Consider the following 12,438-nt stretch of genomic DNA (forward strand, 5'->3'; position numbering starts at 1 on the left):
AATGCCGGCGCAAAAGTATTTAATTCATTTGTTTAATTAAACATGAGGCAACCAAATGCTTCAAAGATCATTTTCTATCAATCAAACTATAAGATTAGTACCGCTGAGTCTCTAACAGACTTGGTTTAGGGCTCGGCAAAAGAGCAGAGAGTAAAGCATGAATTGTGCTTGGATGCTGATGCTCAGTTCATTGTCTATGGGACTTTTAGGCTGCCCTCACACTAGCAGTATTTGGACAGTATTTTACATCAGTATGTGTAAGCCAAAACCAGCAATGGAACAATTAGAGGAAAAGTATAACAGAAACATATGCACCACTTCTGTATTTATTACCCACTCCTGGTTTTGGCTTACAAATACTGATGTAAAATACTGACGAAATACTGATAGTTTGACGGCAGCCTCATAGTAAACCCCCCCTGAACACTTTGGAAAAATGTTGGTCATAGCTACCAATTGTCAGTAGGTTCAGCCAACACTCTAATTTGTATGGGAGCCACAGACTATTTATTTTCAGTGGGAGATGTCAATTTGGCATGTTCTCTATTTCATAGAGATCACAGGAGCGCTGGGCCGAACACGGTCTCCTGTATATGGTATGACCAGCTGAGATGGCTGCCGACTGAAGGATCTGCCACAACATTGTGTACGGTGGGCTTTAGCCAAGACGTTTCTTTGCTATCTCCATAAGTTCTATCATTAATCCATTCTTCCAAAGTCTAAACAATGACAAAAGACTTACCAAGGCCACTGAATGTAGCTGGTGAAAAATGGCACATTCTAGGTACTAAAAGCTGATGACTCAAAATCTGAAACATTTTATGTAAGTGTATATCCATTAGTCAACTCTTGCGACTCTACGTGGATTACATAAGTTCTGCCAACAGCGGTGGAGGTTACTTAGAAATGTGAAGCTTTATTTGTGGATATGTAGTTGATATGTGGAATATGGTAATGAATCCAATGAATGAATACACTTTTAAGTCTAATATAGCTTTTCTTAAAGGTGTTACCTATTTTAACACTATCAATTAATGGAGATTAATCTTGCCTTCCTTGGCCTCACAGAAACATGGCTAACACCCTCTGACACTGCCTCCCCTGCTGCGCTGTGTTACGGAGGCCTCCACTTCACCCACACTCCTCGACCCGACAACAAACATGGTGGAGGAGTGGGTCTTCTCCTTTCTTCAAACTGCACCTTTAACCCAATCCCGCCTCTTCCCTCCCTTATTCTCCCCTCTTTTGAAGTCCATTCTGTCCGCATCTACTCTCCCTCCAACCTTCAAGTGGCCATCATATACCGACCTCCAGGCCCGGCCACTGCCTTTATTGACCAATTCTCCACCTGGCTTCTTCACTTTCTCTCTGCTGACATTCCCACCATCATCATGGGTGACTTCAACATCCCCATTGATACCCTTCAGTCAACAGCCTCCAAACTTCTGTCCCTTACCTCATCCTTTGGACTCACTCAACGGTCCTCCGCAGCCACCCACACAGGCGGGCATACACTAGACCTGGTCTTCACCCGTCTCTACTCTCTATCTAACTTCACCACCTCCCCTCTCTCTCAATCCGACCACCATCTGCTCACCTTCTCATCCCTGTCCTCCTCACCGGTCATCCATGTCCAGCAACATGCGCACCCCCGCCGAAACCTTGCACACCTAGACACCCACACACTCTCTGACTCCATCCTACCACTGGCATCCATATCCTCACTCCACAACACAGACACTGCCACTGCTTTCTACAATGCCACTCTCGCATCAGCTATTGACACGGTTGCCCCTCTCGTCCACGGCAGAGTGCGACGTATCAACAGACAACCTTGGCACAATAACACCACTAAAAAGCTCCGGCAAGTGTCCAGGGTTGCGGAGCGGCGTTGGAAGAAAACACACTCGCAAGATGACTTCACTGTATTCAAACAAGCAACACTCGCATTCAAATCTGCTCTCACCTCTGCTAAACAGGCCTACTTCACAACCCTCATATCTTCCCTATCCTACAACCCCAAACAGTTATTCATAACCTTTAACTCCCTCCTCCGCCCCCCACTGCCCCCTCCAACCTCCCTCATCTCTGCTGAGGACTTTGCCACACACTTTAAAAATAAGATTGACCAGACAAGGCAAGTCTTCATTGTTCAACCACCACAACCCCTTTGTATACCAGACCAATGCCCAAACCCCATAACATCCCTATCCAACATCACTGAAGGGGGGCTTAACTGTCTCCTCTCCAAATCGCACCTCACCACCTGTGCGCTCGACCCCATCCCATCCCACCTCCTCCCCAACCTCACCACCACACTGATCCCATCCCTAACCCACCTGTTCAACCTATCACTAACTTCTGGCACCTTCCCTTCTGCATTCAAACATGCCACAATCACATCTATCCTTAAAAAGCCAACCCTCGATCCAACTGCTATGTCCAGCTATCGCCCAATATCGCTGCTCCCATTCGCTTCCAAACTCCTGGAGCAGCACGTCCATGCTTAACTTTCCTCCCACCTCTCATCTAACTTGTAGTTCGACAATCTACAATCTGGTTTCCGCCCCCATCACTCAACCGAGACTGCCCTGACCAAAATCACTAACGACCTACTTACCGCCAAAGCTACTGGACAATACTCTGTACTCCTCCTTCTAGACCTGTCCTCTGCTTTTGACACAGTTGACCACTGCCTCCTACTATAGATCCTCTCCTCCTTTGGCATCAAAGACCTCGCCCTATCCTGGATCGCCTCGTACCTTTCCAACCACACTTTCAGCGTCTCCCACTCCCACACTACCTCCTCATCCCACCCTCTCTCTGTTGGAGTCCCCCAAGGCTCTGTTCTAGGACCCCTACTCTTCTCAATCTATACACTTGGCTTAGGACAACTCATAAAGTCCCATGCTTTCCAGTACCACTTCTATGCTGATGACACTCAGATCTACCTCTCTGGCCCAGACGTCACCGCTCTGCTGTCCAGAATCCCAGAGTGCCTATCAGCCATATCCTCCTTCTTCTCCTCTCGCTTCCTCAGACTCAATGTGGACAAATCTGAACTCATCATCTTTCCTCCATCCCACAGATCTTCCTTACCTGACCTATCTATCGCAATCAGTGACATCATGCTTTCCCCCCGTACCGGAAGTCCGCTGCCTCGGAGTAACCTTCGACTCTGCCCTGTCCTTCAAACCGCACATCCAAGCTCTTTCCACCTCCTGTCGCCTCCAGCTCAAAAATATCTCCATAATCCGTCCTTTCCTCAACCTTCAATCTACTAAAATGCTTGTGCATGCCCTCATCATCTCCCGCCTTGACTACTGCAACATCCTTTTCTGCGGCCTCCCTGCTAACACCCTTGCACCTCTCCAGTCCATCCTTAACTCTGCTGCCCGACTAATCCATCTCTCTCGCTACTCCTCCGCTTCCCCCCTCTGCAAATCTCTTCACTGGCTCCCATTCCCTCAGCGTATCCAGTTCAAACTACTAATACTGACCTACAAGGCCATCCATAACCTGTCTCCTCCATATATCTCTGAACTAGTCTCCATATATCTTCCCTCACGTAATCTCCGGTCCTCCCAAGACCTCCTTCTCTCCTCCACACTTATTCGCTCCTCATCCAATCGCCTCCAAGACTCCTCCAGAATATCTCCCATCCTCTGGAATTCTCTGCCCCAACACGTCCGGTTATCCACCACATTCGGATCCTTCAGACGGAGCCTGAAAACACATCTCTTCAGGAAAGCCTACAGCCTGCACTAACCCCGCTGCCTCCTCATCACTACCGAAGCTACCGCCTCACCAACACTGGAGCTCCTGCAACCCCCAACCTACTGTCTCCTTCCCCATAATCCTGCAGAATGTACGCCCGCAAGGGCAGGGTCCTCGCCCCTCTGTATCAGTCTGTCATTGTAAGTTTGTCTACTGTAAGTGATATCTGTAACTTGTATGTAACCCCTTCTCATGTACAGCACCATGGAATCAATGGTGCTATATAAATAAATAATAATAATAATAATAATAATAATAATTCTTTTGTTCAACTGAATGGCCACCAAGGTCTCCTGATCTGACTCCCTTAGACTTTTATCTGTGGGGTCATCTGAAGGCACTTGTCTATGCTGTGAAGATACGAGATGTGCAGCATCTGAAACAATGGATACTGAAAGCCTGTGCTAGCATTTCTTCTGCGGTGTTGATATCAGTGTGTCAAGAGTGGGAGAAGAGGTTGCACTGACAATCCAACACAATGGGCAGCACTTTGAACACATTTTATAAGTGGTCATAAACTTGTAAATAACTCATGAAAAAATAAAGTTACATTAAAACCAAGCACACCATTGTTTGTCTTGTGAAATTCTCAGTACGTTTGATCTGTCACATGACCCTCTTCCCACTGGAAAAAATAAAGTTTGATCCAAAATGGCCAACTTCAAAATGGCCACTATGGTCACCACCCATCTTGAAAAGTTCCCCCCCTCCCATATACTAATGTGCCACAAACAGGAAGTTGATATCACCAACCATTCCCATTTTATTTAGGTGTATCCATATAAATGGCCCACCCTGTAGATAACAATGCACAGTGTTGAATGGACTGTAAACAACTGTGCCCACATAGGGGGATTAAATAGAAAGGATTCATTGCATAAGAATATGTAGAGCATATAGAGAAAAACTGCACATAAATGAACCAAATGTCACTAAAATATAATATTTTATTAAGGAAATGTATAAAAGAGTATACAATTAATCACAAAAGGGTGATCAGACAATGAGTGCTACCATACAAGTGGAACTGCAGGTCAGAGGAACAGGAGTAAGTTCAAGATACCTATTTATAGTAACATGTAATAACATCATTATGTTCATTAGATCTCTCCACTACCTTTTGGTGACTTGCACCAGTGGCATTACTCTTATGTATTGATTTGGAACTTACCTGTCATTTATGTGCACACATGTTATTATAAATAGGTATCTTGAACTTACTGCTGTTCCTCTGACCTGCGGTTCCAATTGTATGGTAGTAGTCAATGTCTGATCACTCTTTTGTGATTAATTGTATGCTCTTTTTTATACATTTCCTTAATAAAATATAACATTTTAGTGAAATTTGGTTCATTTATGTGCAGTTTTTCTCTATATGCTCTTCATATTGCAATTATCATACTATATGGCACTGTGTTTACAATTGCTCATTTTGCCCTTCTACCCAGTTAATTCTTCTCTTTTCCATTCGGTCTATGATATCACATAATTAAAAACTGACTAGCTGAATCCTTCTAAGTTCTATGTAGAAATAGGAAGTATATTTTCCCTGCATGACTCATGAGTCACTGTGAAAGTCCCTGGCAGGAGGAAGGAGGGAGAAGCTGGGTCAGGAGTTGAAGAAGGGAATGATTTCTGCAGGGAAAATAGACTTCCTGTTTCTACACAGAGCAGAGAAAAGCAAAGAATTTACGGGTAGAAAGGCAAAATGAGCAATTGTAAGTACAAAGTGCTATATAATTTGATAGCGATATATTAAGAGGATAAAAACATTGATGGAAATGCTTCTTTATAATAGAGAACAATTACCAAGAACATCTTTCACTCTGGAGGACCTTTTCTATCCTACAGTACACTGAAAAGTGTCTATTGTAATTCTTGACTTTGCAAAGTGCTTATTCTCCTGTGGTGTTGCTGAATAAAAACTGAAGGAATCCCTTTAACCTCATCTTTCACTCATTTTTTAAATCTATTATAACATTAGAATAGGCCCAAAAGTTGTCATTAATGCAGCTAAACAAGAGATTAATGCAGCTAGGAAAATACCTGTGTAGAAAGAGCATCCAGCATATGGTTTCATTCCCAGCTACACCCAGGTACGGACTGGGGCTGAAATTCAGTCCTGGCATTTGAAATCACACAGGCCCATGTTGTCCCCGTCCCCAAGCACCAGATGAAATATATTACTAATATTACTCTTGATGGAGGAAAGGAAGATTTTCCACAAGACTAATATTTCTAATGATACCTGAGGCCTGCTGGGGTAAGTGACGGAGTCAGCGACTTTGTGCTCCATCACAACTCTTAACAGTATGGGTATCTTGAGAACACCGATTTTGTTAACAATGTAGCAGACAAGGCAGCCCATGACCAGACAGGACCTTCTGGGATTTGTCAGAATTGCCAGATGGCCAGTACGGCCCTGGCTACACCACACAATTTTAGAGTATTGATCTAATTTATTTCTCTGGCGGGGAAGAATATGAAAAATATTATTTTTAACTATGCATAGTTTGACAAGAACCTTTTGAAGACATTAATATATCAAGGAAATTTGCTAATGACATTTGCATATTTGTAACATGTAAGACTGAATTACTGCTAAAATAGACAATTATAGCTGTCAGTGAGCTTGAAGCTTTCTTAATGTTTTGATGCAGTTTTTAATTAATATTTTGTGCAAAAGTTAAATGTTTTATATACACATGAAAGAAAATCCATTGAGCTTGGAAACCCCAATTAATTGGGAATTTACACTTGTGGACAGAATTGTTGGTATGCTTCTGTTAAAGTAAGAAAAACCCACAATGGTAATTGAAATGACTTGAAACTTACGAAATAATTTTCTATTGGAATTTACTGAATATCAGCTAATGAAAATTAGACATTTGCTTTTGAATTGTGACCTGGACAATATTGATGGTACTCCTAGAAAAGATTTAGAATAATTTGACTATAGGAACATGTTAAACTGTGTTCTGTAATTAGCATAACAGGTGACTGCAAACTTGTAATTAGTCAATCTGTTTATTTAAAGGGTGTAAAGTAGTCACTATGCTGTTTGGTATCATGGTGTGTACCACATCTAAAATGGATGGAGGAAGCTAAGGAGAGTTGTCTTCGGAGATTAGAAAGAAAATGATACACAAACATGCTCAAGGTAAAGGCTATAAGATCATCTCCAAACAGCCTAATGTTCATGTGACTAATGTTGCACACAGTATTGAGAATTTAAAGACTATGGGACTGTAGCTAACCTCCTTAGATGTGGCTGCAAGAGGAAAATTGATGAGACGTTGAAGAGACAGATAATACAAATGGAAACTGAAGAGCCTGGAACAACTTCCAAAAGAGATTAGAGTTGAACCCCTAGATCAAGTTACGGTACTTCAAAGTCTGATCGCACTATTCGTTGCGGTCTTAGCCAAAGTGGACTTAATGTAACATGACCAAGGATAAACAATGGTGAAAGCAAATCATAAAGTGAGAATGCAGTTTGCCAAAATGCAAATGGACAAACCAAAACTCTTTTGGGAAAATGTCCTTTGGACAGATGAGAAATAACTGGAGCTCTATGGCAAGTCACATCTGCTTTATGTTCACAGGTGCAAAAATGAAGCATACAAAGAAAAGAACAGTGTACGTAATGGGAAACATGGAGGAGGCTTAGTCATGTTTTGGGGCTGCTTTGCTGTATCTGGCACAGTGTCTTGAATATGTACAGGGTAAAATAACATCTAAAAACTATCAAGGCATTCTGGAGTGTTATGTGCTATCCAGTGTCAAAATGCTTGGTCTGAGTCTCAGTATATTCAGTTTTACATTATTAGTCTCTTAGTCTCAGACCATTAAGCTGAACTCCTTGCAGCATTCCCAGCACGCTGCATCCTCCTCTTGCTGAGACTCTCAAGACTGGCTATAAGGAAGCACAGCCAGACCTTGTAGGATTTTAATCCCTTTGTGTCCTGCAGAATTTAACTTCCCTGGCATATTCTCTGCCAGCAGGGGATATATTGGGCAGCTCCGAACGCCACACCATGCCTGAACTTAGGTTCCTAATGCAGTTCATCTCCTAGTATTCTGTCAAGGTGTAATATAGTGTTCTCTCCTGTTACAGACTCAGTTATTTTCCTCCTGTCGTCTGACCACTCTGCTCGTGACCCCGGCTTTCTATCCTGACTCTGTGCTCCTGCCCCAACCTTGGACTGCCAGACTACGTCTCTGCCTGTGCCCTCTGTAACTTGCATTCCTTCCTTGACCAGTTGGTCAGCTGCTACAGGTCCTGGTACTGCCGTGGAGTAGCACACGGGGGCTACCATAACGACCCATCCAATCCTCACCATCAGAGGCTCTAGTGAAAACAGCCATTTAGTCACAACGCTACACGGTAAACCTGCCCACCGGTGCAGTGAGTCCACACCCACCACTGGCACACAACGTAGTTAACTAATCGCAGTCTCTTTATTCAGAGATCCCTTCTACAGCATATTTCTCCTTTCTATCCCCCTTCAAACATAGATACATCCTTCAGTATATACACTACCATTCAAAAGTTTAGGGTCACCCAGACAATTTTGTGTTTTCCATGAAAACCTCATATTTTTATTAATCAAATGAGTTGCCAAATACATTTAAAATCTAGTCCAGACATTGACAAGGTTCGAAAAAAAGATTTTTATTTGAAATAATTTTCTCCTTCAAACTTTCCTTTCGTCAAAGAATGCTCCCTTTGCAGCAATTGCAGCATTGCAGACCTTTGGCATTCTAGCAGTTAATTTGCTGAGGTAATCTGGAGAAATTTCACCCCATGCTTCCAGAAGCCCCTCCCACAAGTTGGTTTGGCTTGATAGGCACTTTTTGAGTACCATACGGCCAAGCTGCTCCCACAACAGCTCAATGGGGTTGAGATCTGGTGACTGTGCTGGCCACTCCATTACAGATAGAATACCAGCTGCCTGCTTCTTCCCTAAATAGTTCCTGCATAATTTGGAGGTGTACTTTGGGTCATTGTCCTGTTGTAGGATGAAATTGGCTCCAATCAAGGGCTATCCACAGGGTATGGCATGGCGTTGCAAAATGGAGTGATAGCCTTACTTATTCAATATCCCTTTTACCTTGTAAAATCTCCCACTTTACCAGCACCAAAGCTACCCCAGACCATCACATTACCTCCACCATGCTTGACAGATGGCGTCAGACACTCTTCCAGCATCTTTTCAGTTGTTCTGCGTCTCACAAATGTTCTTCCATGTGATCCAAACACCTCAAACTTGAATTCGTCTGTCCATAACACTTTTTTCCAATCTTCCTCTGTCCAATGTCTGTGTTCTTTTGCCCATATTAATCATTTCCTTTTATTAGCCAGTCTCAGATATGGCTTTTTCGTTGCCACTCTGCCCTGAAGGCCAGCATCCCGGAGTCGCCTCTTCACTCTAGACGTTGAAACTGGCGTTTTGCCTGTACTATTTACACCTATGAGGTGTCAATTTCTCAAACTACAGACTCTAATGTACTTTTCTTGTTGCTCAGTTGTGCAGCGGGGCCTCCCACTTCTCTTTCTACTCTGTTTAGAGCCTGTTTGTGCTCTCCTCTGAAGGGAGTAGTACACACCGTTGTAGGAAATCTTCAGTTTCTTGGCAATTTCTTGCATGGAATAGCCTTCATTTCTAAGGACAAAAATAGACTGTCGAGTTTCACATGAAAGTTCTTTTTTTCTGGCCATTTTGAGAGTTTAATGGAACGAACATATGTAATGCTCCAGATTCTCAACTAGTTCATAGGAAGGTCAGGTTTATAGGTTCTCTAATCAGCCAAATTGTTTTCAGCTGTTCTAACATACTTGCACAAGGGTTTTCAAGGGTATTCTAACCACCCATTAGTCTTCTTACACAGTTAGCAAACAAAAGTACCATAAGAACACTGGAGTGATGGTTGTTGGAAATGGGCCTCTATACACCTATGAAGATATTGCTTGCATTACAAACCAGACGTTTGCAGCTAGAATAGTCATTTACCATATTAACAATGTATAGAGTGTATTTCTGAATCATTTAATGTTAGCTTCATTGGAAAAAAATGTGTTTTTCTTTCAAAAATAAGGAAATTTCTAAGTGACCCTAAACTTCTGAACGGTAGTGTACTCCTTTCTGTCCCCTGTATGCAGAGCCTCTTTTTGCAGATATTTCTTTTCTCAGTCCCCTCCTGCAATAATTAACTCCTTTCAGCCCTTGTTCACAGAGCTCCTTCTTTCAGAATTTCTCTCCTTGACACTCCCTGCATACAGCCCATCCTGCAGTATATCTCTCCTCTCAGCTAATCTGTATAAAGCCCCATCATGCAGCACATTGCTTGTCTTACTTGACAGTACATCTGCAAACTGCTGTTCCTGGTATGAGCTCTCTGCACTATGATGAAAGAGATGCCCTTTTTTGTGAAATCAACCCTCACACTAGAAGCAAATTTGTTGGCAGAATTCCAACTGAGAGAAGCTACACTGCACATGATCTACCATGGCCATTTGAACTACTACAGGATGATTCTAATGGCAGATGGAGAGTAAATATAGCTTGGAAGTTCGTCCAAGGTGATGTGTGCAAAATGATGCAAATTTAAAAATGGGTTATTTTGGCAGAAATAAATAAATGTGTACATTATTATAAGACCACATTGTGGTTTTGGGAATAACACTTTAAGTGTGCCATACAGTTGTGTTTTTCAACCATGCCTTTTGAGTAGATCCACATTACCACATCATAGCTCTACTTAACCTGTAGGAACATCACAGTAGAAATATACAATGAAGATGGCCTTCTTAAAGAAGTTGACCAGTTTATAGAATATATGGTGAAACTGAAATTCTGTCACAGATCTTCTAAAATAGTATTTTCAAAAAGTTAGTCTTTTGCAGAGGGTGTAGCAAAGCAAGGTAGACTAGGGTTAAATCCTAGCTCTACAGGCTCTGATAAGAGTACCTGGCTGGCTTTGCATATAACAGATGTTTATCTCACTCAGTCAGCTGGGGGGAAGCTGATAGGAGTGGATTTGTGTTGGAGCTGAAAAGAGACTGCACAGGATGTGTGCACCAAACTGCAAGTATCAGTGTTTGCTATGGATGATAGCAGCTTTGATTGACCAGACTGGGACAAGCTCAGCAGTGTATGGGTTGCCAGGATCTGCAAGACACACAGAGGTTAAAATATTACAAGGTTTAAGCAACTGGTACAAGCTAATATGCAGCACGAGCAGTGGCAGCGCTAGCAGTGGCAGCAGCAGCCAGACCAACAAGAAACCAACAAACTACTGATCCAGCAGCAGATGGTTCTCTTGGCAGGAACTGTCTGGGCCAGGCAGATGGCACCTCCTGCCAGCCAAAGTGTAGGTAGCCATCGAGCATCGAGGCTTTCCTGTCTTTGAAAGGGTGTCAGACAGGTTGAAACTGTCCCCCAAGGCAATGAGGTTCTGGCTCCAACCATTAATGGGGAACCGCAGAAAGCAAACTATGACTTTGCTCTGCAAGACGACAGCAAGCTAAAGGCGGAGATTATGGCACTTTTGGGTGCAACCTTGGCAGTCCTGGAGCACTGGGTGCACCTCTGGTGCTACTAAAATGACAAGCCTCTCCGCTCCCAGATGTTTGACCTGTTACACTTGGTGCAAAAATGGCTGCACCCTGAGACCTGTTCTCTTTACAGAAAGAGTGGTGGTGGATGAATTTATTCACTTACTACATAAGTTCATGAAAACTTTAGTTTTTAGTCAGGTAAGCCTGATGTCACCTTTCAGGGTTACCCAATAGAAAGGGCCCAAGATCACCTCTGAGGGGTGCCCAAGGTCCCAGGGGGGGTCAAAACCGGGATCAAGGAGTACATCTCGTAACATTGTCTGTTGGTGTTGTGCTCCAGGTCATATATCAGCATATTGTCCTTTGACCTACTTCAGCTACCCTGCAGTTCTGTTCCTCATCTTGGTGAGAGGCCTCAAGAATGCCAGGTGACTGAACGGTGTCAAAGTAATGGCACTTCTGGACTCAGGGAGTTTGGTGACCCTGGCAAGGGCCACATTTCTGCGTGTGTTAGTACCAGGGAAGGGAGTGGAAGTAAGGTGTATCCATGGAGACAACAAAAACTATTCCATGGCCCAGGTGGAGATAAGCACAGATTGTGGTTCCATGTCCCATCAAATGGGAGTAGTGAAGGACTTGTCTGCTGTAACCGGTCAAGATTTTCCTTTATTCTGAGACTTATGAGCTAAAGCTGTAGCACCCAGGAGACCGGCATGCCGTTAGAAGTTGGCTATGGTAACAAAGTCACAGGATGTAAATGGCGAATTTTTGTTCACTGTACTGGTTAGAAAGGAGGAGGAAGCATCCCCTGAATCCTGACCTGGAGGCATCCCAGGACAACTATGGGTCTGCCCAGCTCAGGGACTAAACAGAAAAACTTACTTTGGAAAATGTAAATGGGGTTGTGTTATGACCCCAATGGCGAGGGTCTCAGAGGAACAAGTAAGTCTGCGAAGTACAAAAATCCAGCTCATAGGGCAGTGGTAACTGGGTTGACCATATATCTACTCCTAACGCCAACACTAGAAGTAGCCGGGGAACATGCCTACGTTGGTCGCTAGATGTCTCGCGCCAGCCGGAGGACTAACTACCCCTAGAAG

General features: G+C 43.4%; 2 protein-coding genes across 5 annotated transcripts in view; one reads left to right on the plus strand and one right to left on the minus strand.

Annotated features, from left to right (window-relative positions):
• Window positions 1–12,438, plus strand: part of LOC143809899 (uncharacterized) — an 848,616-nt gene that overhangs the window by 150,801 nt on the left and 685,377 nt on the right. The gene's annotated exons all lie outside the window — the stretch shown is intronic.
• FHL5 (four and a half LIM domains 5) overlaps window positions 1–12,438 on the minus strand; it is a 105,012-nt gene that overhangs the window by 31,745 nt on the left and 60,829 nt on the right. The window lies entirely within an intron of this gene.

This window comes from Ranitomeya variabilis, chromosome 2 (assembly GCF_051348905.1).
Source record: "Ranitomeya variabilis isolate aRanVar5 chromosome 2, aRanVar5.hap1, whole genome shotgun sequence".
Lineage (NCBI taxonomy): Eukaryota > Metazoa > Chordata > Amphibia > Anura > Dendrobatidae > Ranitomeya > Ranitomeya variabilis.